Source organism: Pongo pygmaeus, chromosome 2 (genome assembly GCF_028885625.2).
Source record: "Pongo pygmaeus isolate AG05252 chromosome 2, NHGRI_mPonPyg2-v2.0_pri, whole genome shotgun sequence".
NCBI classification, from domain to species: Eukaryota; Metazoa; Chordata; class Mammalia; order Primates; family Hominidae; genus Pongo; species Pongo pygmaeus.
In genome coordinates, this window is record NC_085930.1 from 19,134,353 (window position 1) to 19,150,708 (window position 16,356).

A 16,356-nucleotide genomic window follows, 5' to 3' on the forward strand; every position below is an offset into this window, starting at 1 on the left:
CATATTTACCAGATGAGTAAGTGGTAAGTGAAATAAACAGTAATGGTGGTTCCCACTAGTTACATGTTCTATTTCTTTGTGGTTATTCTCTAGGAAAACACCTTTAAAAATTTATCCTTTCTCCATTGTCATTTATGCAGCAACACACAATCACAACTAAATAGCCAGGAAGTGTAAAAAAACCCCAAATCCTGTTGTTCTCAAACCACAACTTTCAAAGCTTCTCTGAGAGTCCCTTTGTTTCCTTTTCTCTTGTGAACTTTATTCCTTGAATTCAGGGCTTAATGCCACTTATCTCAAAATCTCATATGTTTTAGTTAGATTCTAAATTTTTTTTATTCATTGAATGTATATATTTAAATAAATCATAGTTGATAACTAAAAATTACAATAGAAATGACTCAAGATGTTTCTGCATTAACCATGAAAATTAATAAATTTACATCCAATTATTCCTATAGAATAGATACTTGAAAACGTAATTACAAGTATAATTACACTTATACTTGTATAAATTAGCCTGTGAAACAGTCTGGAATTTAATCTTTCAAACTAATTTTTACTCGTGAGTTGTTCTTCGCCAATAATCCTATTTTGATTTGTTTAACTTGCTCAGTCTATGGCTTTACAATATTAGGTAGAGCAGTGAAAGATATCAGTATAATTTTTTATAGGATTACTTTATGTAAAATACGTGCTACCATCATATATGTGCATTGTGTGTGTGTGTGTGTGTGTCAACTGATTACATTAAAAATTAAAAAGTCAAAGTGGCCCCAAGTTAGGTTACATATAAATTGATATGTATTATACATACAATTCTACATACAATTTTCTAAATACAGCACAAATTAAAGTGCCTTCTAGCACTTTATTGCAAAAATACCAATTGAGGATGGCATATTTTAGATAAAATATACGTGGCCAATATTTACACAATTTTCAATTGATAGGCTCCCCTAACAAATCTCCTCTCAGTATTTGCCAGAGAATATAAATTTTTTCTCAAGAATGAATATTGCCTGTCTTATAAATGCTGTGGCTTGCACAAAATCTTGCAAGTCCAACAAAGTTATAGTTCTTAGGAGACATAAAATTTGTCATTCCAATCCTGGAACTGTATATGCTTAACCTTTTGCAATGGGTCTTACATCATTGAGAGAAGAGAGCTCACTCAAGAGCACACTTACATTTTAGAGGGCGGCAGTACCCTTCCCATGTTGTCATAATGAATTGCATGTCTGAAGGCTTAGAAGAAGTTAACTGGCATAATTATCTATCCAAGAGGCAGATATGTTGTTGGCATAATTAAACAACTGCTAATGACATGGAAAAAGGGTAGACACCCAGCAGTAGCAGGCAATATTTTAGAAGCAATATCACCTTTTTTCTTTGTCTTCTTTTTTCATTATTCACTTGAGTACAGCACAAGACTCACAGCATAAACAAAAGTGAAAAACATTGTACAGTCTTCCTCTTTGTTTACAAAGGGGAATTTCTGAATTTTTAAGATAACAAGTATGTATAATAATTTTCAAACATCTCTTTTTTGTTTTATTAAACCATCTGTCTGTTCAGAATTCAGAAGAATTCTAATATTTTTCCATATGGTTTAAAATTCACATGTGACATTTTAATTGAAGGAACCAAAAATACTTCCCAAACCATTGGCAGGATTGGGGACAGTGTTTAAAATTATTTAAAACATTTTCTTCCATGCCATCTGTTGATTTTATTTCCTTTAAATATCAATTTCTCTGCTTAGTACTACTTGAAAACTAGTATTGGTTTTTTCAAGTATAGGAAACCCAGCTGGAGGTGACCAACTCTAACTAGAGAGCAGTATACTGCTTAGTATCTTTTCATTTATCGCCCTTGTCATTATTCATATGTAATTCCTTCATATAAAATGTTTTTCCTTAAAATACCAAATTCTAGCTCCAGTCTATATCAAATTATGCATATTTGAAAATTTTCATGTTAATTAAAGTTTCAAAAGCTTCAGTGTACTACCATCTCTTACATAAAGATTTTGGAATCCAAACTTCAAATCACAATGACTCATATAGTCTTGTGCAAAGATTGAATCATTCTGTTACACAAATTCAGTTTTGAGCTAGAATTAAGTAAAACAGCTGTTAAATATTTAAATGTTACTGTGATAGCATTTCACATATTTATTTGCAGCTTGAGGATGTATTGCTAGATCGATAAGCATAGCTAACAAATTGGCCTTGCAGTTTAAAATCAGTGATTCTGCATATTGCTTGTCTGAGCCAGAGCACCCCACTTACGACCTTAACAGGAAAGTATGGTCAAGCTAAAGTTACCTTCCAGATTGGTTAAATGAACACTATATAAAAAGCAATGTACAGGACACTTTCATGAATGATAAGCTATATTGCATTACTATTTTCTTGAGCTCAACTTCCTGGGATTTCTCTTAATTTTCTTTTTTTTTCAAGTTTGGAATTAACTTTATTCTATTTTCTGTATAACTTTAAGTACATCAAGGTTTATTTCCACAGGTCTCAGGAAATGGGTAGAAATCACAGGACAATCTGTCTTCCCACCAAAAAATGTTGCATATTTTGGTAAGTGTTTGTCCTAGAGGGGAAAAATGGAAATTGACATTAGCAGCGCTGTGCAAGATTCTTACATAAGTCAAGACCTAAAACCAGCCTGCAGTGGAGGTGTTAGTCCTTTGTTCAGGTGCTTGGACAGAAGCCATAAGCTGATGAGCATGACAGGGAAAAGGAGGCAGTGAAGACAGATGACAGGCACCTGGCAGGGAACGAGGATTCAGGAATGCCAGACTCCTTGAAATGGGGTGTGTGTGTGTGTGTGTGTGTGTATGTGTCTGTGTGCTTTTTTTTTTTCCTTTTAAAGTCATCTCTGTAGGAAGGTGCTGGGCAGGGATCCCAGAGAAAGAAAGAAAGGGTCCAAGACTCCATTAACTTCCCTTGATGAAGGGCACTGCTACAGCAGCTAGTACCAGAGACTCTCCTATCTCATGGCTGAGGCAGACCCAGGATAGAATAGAGAATAAAAGGAATGCTTATAGGAAACAATTTTGCATGCAATGCTAGATGGCCAAGCCTCAGGCTTTGGTCCAGTGCAACCCTTGCCTCGCTTGTCAACAGTGAAAAATTAGTTTGGTTAGCAGAACCATCTGGAAACATACCAGCTTCTGCTACCTTCATGCTGATTGTTAAAAAAAGATTAACCAGTGTGAACATTCTGATCTGTTAATTCCTGGGACTGCTTTCTTTCCAATGGACTGTTTGTTTATTGGTAGAGTGACCCCCAAAAGCTCAAAGCTAAAATGCATCATCAGTCCTAGTCGGCAGTTCCATAAGAACGGACTGGCGGTGTGGTTGAGCTGATATGGAAAAGCTGCACCTTCCTGCAGAAGATCAATTGACTTGCTATCCCACCGCAAATTTCAGCCTGAGGTATATTTCAGTGAAGGCAGGTCGCTGTGCTTCTCAGAGCAGAGAAGAAGTTTTAAGAGCAGAAAGGTAGAGGAAATCTCGAAAAGAACCATCTTGATACAGATTTATCCCACGGTGTGAAGGGAGGGCAAAGAACCCAGAGGCACTTCGCCTATCCAGCAATTTCTGTCACTCTGGTGACCAACTTCTGCCCATGCCCTAGGGTCTGGAACTTCTCAGGAACTGGGAATTCATTAAAGTCACCGCCTTCTGTAGGAATGAGGGCGTTCATCTTGGAAGATTTGGCACTGACTATTTCACAATCCAGGGAATTCTTGCTCAGGTAAGCATGGCAGCCATCTGTTTTGTTGATGGATGTGGTTGGCACTTTACCCATTACCTGAACTTTGACATCCTTACTGCTGATTATCTCCACAATGCTCACCGCGTCATCAAATACAGACCAAGCTTCTTACAGTTAGCTACTGTAATGGCGTTCATTTTGCCCTTGATTTGCAATGTCGTGTGGACACACTTGTATATGTAAGCCATTTGTTTCAGCTCTGTGTCCTCAATCACCAGGTTGGAAACATTTTCCTGATTTTCCACTCTCCACTTCTTGCCCTCCAGTTCAAGTACAGCTGGCTCCTTCTTTGTGGCTGGTTTGGAGGATGGGCTGGTTTGGGGTTTAGGTGCAGAGAATGGCTTGGGGCCACTGCGTACTGGACCACTCTGAGCCTTCAGGGCAGGGTTCTTGTGAGTCTTCATGTCATCAGATACATGATTCAGGGCATGTGTGATGCTCTCCCCCTGATTAATCTGCGCAAACAGTGCTGAGCGGGAAGTGGACTCATCTGAGCCTGAACTGGTAGACACTAGGGGAGGAGGGGGCCTGGTGGAGGGGGAGGAGGACCTGATCCCTCAGAGGGTCCAGATGGCAGAGTCCACTCAGTTCTTTTGCCACAGCCCCGTTTTGCTCCAGGCAGTCCGGTGGTATGGAACTCCTTAATGTGAGCCTGCAGCTCTGTCCATATACTTAAATAAGCTTTGACCCATCTACATGCTTCTTATCCACATCTTTGTACTCTTTGAGGACTCAGTTTGTATAAAACATGGCAGCATCATTCATTTATTTCACATAAGGGCCAGGCTTGGGAGCCATAGCCACCCAGCCCAGGGCCTGGATACTTTCACTGACAGCTGACAGGTGATTAAACAACTTGTTGCCTCGGTTCTTCTCCCGAAAGGTTATCACTTCTTTGATCTGCTCTGAGGTGGGTGCCAACAAATTGGAAAGCTTATTATCTGCTGGCTGTTGACACTGAGAAGCTGTAACCAACAGAGCTCGCTCCAACTTCAAACCTGTGTGGACCATCTCCGCATATTTCTGCACGTCTCCCTCAGTCTCTTTACTGATCTTCAAGTACTCTGCCACAGGACCAGCAAACAGCGAGTCAAATGCCTGCACATATGGAGCTGTCTCCACACCCACGGTGCATGTCAGAGGTATGGGATACTGCCTCCAGGCGGCCCACTGCCCTCTCCAGTCTTTCTACCAGATTTTGCATGTCAGCCATAATGGACCACCTCAGAGTTCTGACTCACCGCCGGACTACCCTTAATTTTCTTCAGATTGTATTGGAGTAGAATCCCAAGATGGATAAATAAATTCAAATCACAAATAGTCATGAGAAAAACAGCTTGCAAACTTCAAAGAAAATAGATAGAGATGTGAATTCTAAAGTAGCAATTATGTCTTTAAGGTTTAAGGATTTCTAAAGCCTTAAAATGGTTCAAATCAATCTATGGAACTGACTTTAGAATTGGAACTATTCTAGAAATGGAAGCTTGGCTATTATGCGTGTTCTCGGACATGGACATCAACAGTCTCACAAGTCAACACAGCAACATATACATCTTTGTTCAATTGTTCTGTCATCTTCTTACTCAAGTTTTGGAATATACACATCCACATACAAATACAATTTAATGAGTAATAACTATAAATGGGACCTACTTTACTTGATGCACTTATTGTTTTAAATATAGGTTTATGCAGAAAAAATAACACATAGAAAGAATGTATGCTATTTAAAATTTTATTATGTTTGACCAAAATGTAGATTGACAGCTATTTAAGGTAAGTTTGCCAGATGAAATACTGGACACTCAGTTAAATGTAAATTTAAGATAAATAAAAGTATATTACATGTTTATTGCAATTGTTTAGTTTATTTATTTATACTAAATGTTGTTTATGGTTGATCTGAAATTCATATTCAATTGGAGATACTGCATTTTTATTTGCTCAACCTGGCTATTCTAAGGTTTTATTTAGTGGTAACATTTTAAACTTATAAATAGCATGTAAGTACCATACAACTTTACATTCCCTTTTGAAAGAAAATCTTACCCTATAATGTATAGGATTTTTAATGTAATCCCATTAATAAGAAAATGTTCTGACCAATCAACTGCAGATATATGAGAAACCTAGCAGATTGTAGCAGTTTTACTAATTATGGAAAAAAGATTGGCACTTCGGCAAACCTTAAATAATAAAGTTGCATTTTGAGATGGTGGTCACAGTTTCTAAATGCTAGTTTGTCCGATGTGAACAAATGATCGCTAAGATTCTGGAGTGAGTGAGTCTCCTCCCTCTTTCCCTCCCTCCCTCCTCCCATGTTTTTCTCCCTCCCTTTTTTTCCTTCATTCCTCCCTCTCTCCTCTTTTCCTTCCTTCTTTCCTTCCTCTTTGTTCTCTCACTGTAATAGCCTCAAAGATAGCCCCCAATGCCCTGTTTTTTTGGTTATGCGTGTTTGAACAGGTTTCTGTCAAATTGTACTAGGATTGATTTGACCAGTAGAATACAGCAATAGTAAGGGTATATTTCTTCCAAGGCAAGGTCTTGAAAGGCCTTGTGGCTTCTGCCTCATTCTCTTTCATCACTAGTTCTGAGGGAATCCAGCTGCTATGTCGTGAGAGGTTCACATAGTTGGGAACCGAGGTCTCCTCCCATTAGCCAGTGAGAAATTGAAGTCTTCTACTCATAGCCGTATGAATAAGCTATCGTCGAAACAGTGAAGTCTAGAGATAACTGCAGTCCTGTCTGACATCTTGGCTACAACCTCATCAAAGACCTTGAGCCAGAGTCACCCACCTAAGGCAATCTGAGGTGGCCAACTCTCACAAATTGTGTGAGATAATAAATATTTGCTGCTTTAAGCCACTGAGTTTTGCAGTAATTTTCTATGTGGCAAAATATAACTAATATACTTAAAATATGCTACAAAAATAGACTTTTGGGAGAAAATAATAAAATATTCTATGCTAATGTCTTCATTTTCTCTAAATACCCTTGAGACCATAAAACACTAGAGCAGAATATACACTGTCTATACAAAATCTAGACCACTTCTCTAGTCTTATCTAAGCAAAAGTCCAACTTTGGACTTTTTATTAATTGTGTTATAAAGTTGTAAACATACAACTTTGTAGGAGACCAAATGCCATACAGCACAAATGACACACTCAACTTTGATGATTACCATTTTGCCACACAACTCATTCCCTTTTCTTACAGGTGGGATTCTAATGATTCTAAGCAACAGCCTCTAACACTTGTGCCTAGGAGTCATTCTCTTATTTCTTATACAGATCAATGTATCTAATTTTTGACCTTTCAATGTCCTAAAATGTCAAAAACTAATGTAGTTCCTATAAAATGAATACATTTAAATCCCCCCAGCATTAAGATAGCAAAAAATTTATGAACACATTTACATGGTCTTGATATTTAAGACAAAAGCAGAAAACAAATAAAACTTCTTTATTTGGTACCAGATTAGTGTAACATAACACCCTCCTTCTTTATTTTTTTATTTGTCATTTTGGTGTCACGAAATACTAATTTGGCATCAACAGCATTTCTTTCCATTTAGTGATATTTTCTCATGCAAAGGATCATTTTCTCAGATTAATGTTTCTGCTTGTTTTTATGAAAGATCATTTTGGGACCACTTAATCACATTATTTTGCCCTACTAAGCTTAATCCACTGGCATTAATGCTTACAAAGTATAGTCATAAATATGAAGGCCTCAGATTTACTATATCATTCATGTTTTATTCAACCATACTACATGTTATAGTGTCTTTCTTATAAATTTAAAACATTGCCACATTTGTGATTCATCTGATTTTAAACACATAAATGTATTTCTTAATATCATAAGACTACTTTTTAGTCACTATAGAATTCTTAGAAACTACTACATATGTTAATTTTTAAAAAGATTGCAAAAATATCTAATTACTAAGGGTTGGATACATTTTAAAATTAACTTTGAATTTTTTTTGCTGACAAATAAAAGGCCATTGTGTTATGCTTTCATAAAACCAAAGATGCGGTTATATTTACACAGTGTACTTCTTGAAGCAATGGTTTATCTTTTTATGAACTTTTATGCTGTTTAAAGGATTCTGACATTTTCAGTTTCTCAGAAATATGGTAAACTGTTTCTTCTACTGCTGAGTTATTTAATGAACAAAACCCCCTTATAACATAGTTGTACTGTTGACTTCATGAAATATCTATAAATGACTATTATTTTATTAGTTTGAGAAAACTTAATTCAAAAATAGTAAGAGAGTTTCATAATTTCACTAAGTAAAAGCTAAAATTCTATAAAATAAATAATTGAAATATTTTAAATATGTATAATAAGCCTTTAAGACTTTTTAAGCATCATTTTTCAAATAACATATACACAAAATGTTCCAGCTGGTTTAATTTATTTATTGGCTGAACAACTACTAAGCATGCAGAATATATACTTTAAGTACTGAGTTAAATGCTGGGGTTGAAAAGAAAAATAATTACGATTACTGTTTTTACAGAGATTTTCATAAATAAACTGATATAAATTATTAAAAGAGAACACAGGCTCCATCCAGGGAAAAATATGCCATTTAAAAGTTGCTTTATTATTTTAATATCAGAATAAGGACATTCCCCAATATCCTTAATAATTCCAGTGAGTTAGCACTTATTGATATGGAACAGAATACAATATTATCTAACAGTGCTTTAAAAAAATAGAAGAAAATAAAAATAGGCTTCTGATTAAAAAAACACAAGGATTGTGGAAAAGGGATAAGTCAGTGTAAAACAGCTGGCATTTGTGAGATACTTTGAAAAAGGAATACTCAGTTTTTACGTAGTTGTGATCACTAAATGACTATGTGTTTTCATACTAACTGTGACTGAAAGGACCAAATTATTTTTTATTTCATATTGATATTGTAAAGTAAGGGCAAAGTTAAGAGACTATTATAGTTCCAGTGAAGTGGCATTATAAGATCTACCGTGTCCAAGGTAGTGGGTGGAAACCTTGATAGATTCTACAAAAGAAGCATAGAAGGTATTTGGGGTTTTGAATAACTGTATGTCTCGAAGCCTACCTGGCAACTCTGGAAAAACTAGAGACCCTAATGACTTCTGTAATTAACTAGGAAGAGACATATCTCCTTTGCCTCACCTCTGTCCCTAATCAGGTGCTATTGGTGCAGTGAACAAAGGCTCACTTTGTTCCCAGTGTCCCCATGTCCTGGGCAGGTTGTCCAGGAGTCCAAACTGTCTATGCTGTTTGTTACTTTGATTGCTGTGCTGTTCTCACTCTCACCATCTCCCAAAGCAATTGGGTCAGTCCTGAGTCAGGAGCAGATTAGGAAGGCAACACCTCTATCCTACATAACCTGACAGTGTTCCAAATGGGCAAGATGCCATGTTAGCAGATGGCAAAAGACCAGAGCCCTGGAAGAAAATAAATGTGCCCCCTGATTTATAGTCATATTTACTGTTGAAGAATGTTGAATTTGCAGTTTCTGTAAACCTTGTGCCTCTAAGTTTATGAGGATGATACACTCAGTTCTACTAAGAGCTCATTAAATTTAAATTGGACCAAGAAAGCTATGAAATGTTCTACTTAGTTTGCTTTTAGTATTTACTGCTTTTATGGAAGACCCAAATTCTCCTCTAGAAGAATAATACATTTTTCTGATGTATGCCACACTGTTCCATACTATGCTGTCATACCAAACCAGAAAATCAAGAAGTAAAACTTAGAACGTATTCACAAAGCCATAAAAGCTTTATCTATTGAACTAATAATTATATAGCACTAGGAATTGTTCTAAGTGCTTTAAAATACTGTCTCCATCCACGTAACAACCCTAACAATGGGTTTTCCACAAATGTTAGAACACAGCTATTCCTTTTGTTGCTTTTTACCCATATAAGAATAAGTACTCCCTTCTTTCTACCCCTATGAGCACGAGGTCTAGAGCTTGGACGTAGCATACACACTACATTGTATTGTTCCTGAGACCCTGAGTGTGAGTGAGTATGTGTGTGTGCACCCACTGCTCTGTGAGTTCTGTGAGGGAAATGCTTGTTATCTTATTAATGTTTGGATCCAGAAGAATTAATTAATATATGATAGGTATATATTAGGAAGTCAACAAATGTTTTCCTAAGGAGAAACTTAATTTGTTATTTTCATCCTATGAAGTGTTGGAATTTGGAATTGAATCCTCCAGTCTTATCACTCCAGGTGAGAAGTTAGAGAAGAAATTTATCTAGGGACTAGAGACGCTACTCTAGGGCAGCTGGGGCTGAAGCGCTAAAGCAGCTGGTGCCAGATGGTCAGTCCCACGACCATGAAGATGACGGTCGGCAGCTCGGAAGGGGTAAGTAAGGTCAAGGAACCAGCTTCAGTAGGTGACGCTTCCTGTGTTATCACCTTCATGTGGCTCCACTCAAAAGAATATTAATCTCAAAGTTCTATCCAAGTATTTTCTGCCCACTAATAATAGCAGTCAAGTGTAAAACCAAATCTAATATATAAACTTTTAGTTTATCTGAAGTTTTACGAAATGTATTTGTTTTACAGAAAAAAAACTCACTTTTTTTGTTTCTGTTAGACTATAGTGTTAGAATGTGCTAGAAAAGCAAAAACCAACTCCTTAAGTAGTAAAGTATTTTCATAGTATCATGACTAAAACGTATTTTTTTCTCTCCTTTTATCAGTGAAAATCTATACAATCTTTAACATTAAAAATAGATGAATAGTGCTGATGATCTTTAAAAATTCTCAAAGATGATTTCAAATCTTTCATATAGAATTCTTAAAAATGTCCCTTAAAATTATCTTTTCCTAAATATTTCATCACAATATAAAAATATACAATATAATGATCCATTTTTCTGCTTTTTCTTTTGGAGGTATCCACAGGGTTAAACAATTATGTTCCTTAAGGATCGTTCTTATGTGATAGATTCATTACAAAGATGTTCAGTGTGAATGTCTGGAACCTATTGGAAGACTTGAAACCAGGTATGTGGACAGATGGAACTTATGAGGTCTTCTATATTTTAATATTTCCTGCTGAACAGACACAGACTACTGAAGCAGAAATACCACCTGGTTCTTTATTTTACACCATAAACATAAACTGAGAAAAAAAAGTCATCAATTTCACAGCATTAAAACTAGTTATATATTTGAAATTATATATACATATATATATATACACATATATAGTTCACGTATTCCCCTGATAGTATCTATATTTTTTAAATCTGTAAATTCTAAAAACACAAGTAACATATTTACATTCAAGGGTGGGTTTGCAGTGTCTAAAACTGGAGAAGAGAGGTACATACTAATCAATGTGACTGATTAAGATGTTTGTGCTAAGATACTCACTGAAAAACCATGTTCTTGGAAGAAATCTGAAAAGGAAGCCTGCTCACTTAAAGAGATAACTTTAAAATCAGATTACTTTGCCAAAAAATGTAACCGTAATCACTAAACAACAAGACTACAATTACAATAAGCATTTATGCTAATTCATAGTGAGCAACAAAATGTATTATTTAATAATAACTATCGGTTGTGTGGATGGTATTTGATAAAATACTTTCTTCTTTTAGTGAATCGTTAATGTGTAGAATTGCTCTTTTGACATCACAACTGAGAATTGTTCTTCCATTTTCTTCAAACCCCCATGAAATGATTCATGAATTAAGTTACATTTCTTTGCAGCCACAGGTCTATTTCTGACAACCTCCTTTGCTGTCCTTACACTTGTAGTAGTCTTCAAAATTTTAAAGTGCATCCAGAATTCTCCATTGTCTGCTTGTCATTATCATATTTTTACCATTTCATTGATAGCGCTCCAGATTATATCCATCATTTCACACCCAACATGATATTTTCCCTCTTCCCCCACTTCCTGTGGTTTCCAGCACTATCAGTTGCAAGCGAGTGTTTTGTTTTTTTTTTTTTTTTTAGTCATTAAAGGTCAAAACTATTCACCAGAATGCATAATAAATGTCAGAAAGCCAGAACACAGTAGTGGAAACAGCCCCGATGCAAAACACACCTAATAAGAGAATCAAGTAAATCCCGCGTTGTGAAGGGCATTTGTATTAGAGAATGCTAATGCTTACTGATCAATTTCAACCAGCACAATCAGGCTGAGAGTATAGAATAATAGTTAGGTCATAGGAAAATATATATTAGCACGGCACAACATATTTACATGCATCTATGTGTTGCCACATAAGCAATTAAGTACACTATATCTTCTTTATGGAGTCTAATTCCTCTTCTGTGATGCTCTCACCATCACGCTGACTAACTTCATTCATATATAACTGGGTATGGACCCTTTAATCATTCAGTGATATCTCAAATATATTTCTCTCTACCTGTATAAAATCAATATTCTGCAATTCATCACTCTCACATTTCCTTTAGAGATTCTGTAAACCTTAGGTTCCTAAAATCTTCAGTTTCCCTTTCTTTGAAATCTACTAATCTATCCTTCTACCTACAAGCACATTTGATTTTATATTTTAAAAGAAAGAAAAGCACAAAAAATCAATAAAAATCACCCCTGTCATCTAAGCCCACTTCCCACTCTTTCATGTTTGTTTCCTTTTAAATTTCAAAATTATTTGAATTGCATGTATCTTTCCCTTACGGTCTGATTTTGTCACCAAGCACTTCAATGAAATTCTCTATAAGAAAAAGGATCATTTTATTATTTTTAGACCCAGTGGTCATGTCTTTCTTACCATCTATGAACTCTATAGGATGCAGATGTCTGTTGATCATTTTTGTATTCTTTCCATATTTCCACAGAGTTCCAATCTCTGTAACCTTGCCAGGCTTCTCAATATTCCCTGGCTATTTCCTATGCTTGCTACTCTTGTGATTCCTTAATTGTGAATATACTTCATATCTGAGGCACACTGAATTTTAAAGCTAGAGGGTAATTTAGAGGTGATGTACTCCAGGATATATGCTGTCAAAGTGGTACTAGTCAAATACTCAAATAACATTTGACAGAGCTACAAATCCCTAACCTCTTTCATTTAACACAGAGTTTTCCAAACTTTTTCAAAAACCGGATTTCTCCTCTCCTCTCTTCATCCACATTTAAACTTTCTGCCTGTGTTATAACGGTCTAAACACTCATTTGTGTGCATAAACACAAACACTTGACAATCTTCATGCTTTTCACCTTCATCCTTTCTTGTATAAAAGAATTAAAGGAAACAGAGGTATTAATAAACCAATAAGTGTTTTAATTTTTCCCAAATAATTGATGCTAACTGGGAAGCTGTGACTAAAAACTCATACATGCCTAACCTCTTTGTCCTTATTACAGCTCTTTTATTCTCAAACGAGGTAAGTTGAACACCTCACAAACATGATGCAAACATGCTGGGTCCTCTTCTAGTGGCTTTCAAAGAACACGTGAGGGAAATTTTGTTCTAATCAACTCATTTCTTGGGGGTAATAGGCACTGAGCTTCGGCTTTGGGTACACAAGGTATCTTTGTTCTTGAGGAACTCATAGTCTATTAGGAAAGTCAGAAATGTAAACAGCATAGAATAGAATAGAAGCATAGAATAGAGTTCAATAATTTGGTCATGTTAAATTTATGAGTGACTACTACATGCTTAGGAGTTTTATCCTAGGCATTGGGTATACCATGGTGAAGAAAACACATACACACACACACACACACACACAGACTTGCTGCATCATGGATCTTCGAAGTTCCAGTAAAGACAGGCAAGGCCCAGAATTAGAAAAGCATGGTTCATGCAAGTACTAAAAAGGAGTTCCATTTGGCTGGGTTATGGAGTGTCAGAAGGATGAGAGTGAATTTATAAGGGTAGAAGAGGCCAGATTATGCAGGATCTAGGCTGTGTTATTATTGATTTAGACCTACAAAAATACTAGAGACATGCCTGGGTGTGGTGGAAGATCAGATTTCCAAAAAGGGTTATGGGGTGGGAATGTTGAGTTCAGCATGTTCCAGTGGAGCTGTTGGTGGCATGCATGCCTTTGGACCACTTCACAGAATGGTTAGTAAATATTTTGATCACTTTATTGTAGCATGATTGGCAATAAAAAAGCTGCAGATATTTAATGATACAACTTGATGTGTTTGGAGATAAATATGCATCATGAAACTATCATAGTATCATCACTGTTGATGTCATAACTGTATTCATCAACTCCAAAAGTGTCCTCCCATCACTCCCCAACTTTTTTAACTTTTCTGGTGAAAACGCTTAATATAAGATCTAACCTCTTAGCAAATTTTTAACTATACTACACAGTGTTGCTAATAGGCCCTATGAAGTATCTCTTCAGATCTTATTTTGCATAACTGAAACTGTGTACCCTTTGACCAACACTTCCCATTTCTCCCTGCCCCCAGCTCCTGGCAGCAACCCTTCTACTCTATGCTTCTATGTGTTTATCCATTTTTTAGATTCCACATATAAGTGAGATCAGGCAGAATTTGTCTTTCTGTATCTGGCTTATTTCACAGAATATTTGTAATATACTAAATACAATTGTAGAAATACTAATAAATAATGAAATGATGTATAAACATTGTTAATAACACTTTCAATATTAGCAAGCCTAATAACATACACTTTAAAGATATTGATAGGTATGAATGTCAATTGTTCAAATCATTGCATAATTTAAACTTATGATAAGTATTGAATAATATTTTTACATATTGTTAAGGTAATATGAAAATTTTCATGACTTCTATTGTGACAAAGACACATATATTGCTAAGCACTGTGGCTTACCACCTATATTCATAAGTAAAAGAAGTGCTAAATATTAAAGATAGTGAAAATAGAAATGTAATCTTTTTTCAACCAAGATCACAACCATGTGAACTTGATTCATCGACTCTTTGAAGGCCCATGGACCTCAAGTCAAAGTCCCCTTTTCCAGTTCTCTTCATCATACCAAAGTGGATTGAGTAGGCTCTACTGCTCAACAGGGTCAGATGGAGCTCCTTATCTACCCATATCCATTTGCCCTTTATTAGCTGGACACATTAATACCTGGCTCACAATGATCGTTTTTATCTCAAGTCTTGCCATCATTTTAGACATTTCAAAATCCCCATGGATGACTAGCCATGAACTCCAGTTCTCAACCTTTGACCTCTCATCCGGTGGACTTTTACCTTTATCTTCACTTGCTTTAACCTCCTCCCTCCCACTTCCTAAGACTATACCTTGCAAGTACCCAGAAATTCTCAGGTTATGAAATTCTGAACACAGACATTTAATCATCTGGTGATCAAATCCCATCTTCCAATTTCTCTTGGTTGCTCCCTGCTTTCCTAGTTTCTAATCCATCAGGTTTATTTACATCTGTTCTCAATATTGTCACACTTTTGCCTCTACTTCTTTTCTATCCATCTACTCAGCTATTCTCATGTAGACAGCCTCAGTTTTCTCTTTCCATGTTGTCTTGCTATTCCATTTCTCAGGTAATGTCAACTGTCTGCCTTTGCCAAAGAACATCCTGGCTCCTGAATGCCCCTGGAGGAAAACATAAATGTTTTGTTTATGTTTGGTTTTGTTGCGTCACCACAGCTTAAGGGTCTTCCACCTGAGCTAGTTACGGAGTGCTTCTCAGCAGTTCTGTGTCTTCCTTATCTGCTCTCTCTTCTGTTCTCCAGGGAGATCCTCTATTTCATCCTCTTCCTGTTCATTTTAACTTGCCTAACCTTAAGCTTTTACTGAGAAAATAGAAGAAACTAGATGGCAACTCCTTTACTCTGTAGTCAAACCTGTAAACTCACCTGCACTTGCCATCATGCCTTTCACTGTCCCTCCTGTTTCGGTGGGACTGATGGGCCCCTTTCTAAGGACAAACTCCTTTCCTGTATGGGCAAGACTCTTACCTCCGCCTACGTCTTTAGGTATCCTACTGAGTTTATTCTCTGCTTTTCATCATGCATCTTTAGTAAAATAGATAATTTTCCTGGTGTCTTTGGATTACACAGAAATCTCACCTTTTTCTTTACCATGACCCCTTAATTTACCACCCATTTCTCCTTCGAAATAAGATTTTATGGATGAGTGGACTAACGTTGTGAACTTTGCATTTCCTACTTATTTACATCTTATTTACTTCTATTTTATTTTTAAAAGAATTTTGCAGTATCAAAGTGCTTGAAGAGAAAAATAGTCATTTTTACATAAAGTACATCATCACCTTGCTATTAAGAATTTCAACCATGTTTCTGATGCCCAGACTAATGCATGAAAGTAAATTTATTTTCTAAGTTAGATGAAACAACTCTTTCATAGCCGTGATCCCATTTCCAAAGAGACGATGCAATTTACTAAATGGCGCCCCAGTGACCTGAGAGGTTAATACAGATCAAACATGCAAGTAGTTTTTAATCTTTGTTGAGAAGTTGATTCACTGCCTAATATAGAACTCTAGCAACCTCCATTAGGCCCAGGCCCACCTGTTCATGTAGAAATAGTTAAATTTATCCACATTTTCCTT

At 36.1% G+C, this 16,356-nt stretch overlaps 1 pseudogene; it reads right to left on the reverse strand.

Annotated features, from left to right (window-relative positions):
* Window positions 1–2,924: 2,924 nt before the first annotated feature.
* LOC129033684 (adenylyl cyclase-associated protein 1-like) lies at window positions 2,925–5,877 on the reverse strand (annotated as a pseudogene).
* Between the last annotated feature and the right edge of the window lie 10,479 nt (window positions 5,878–16,356).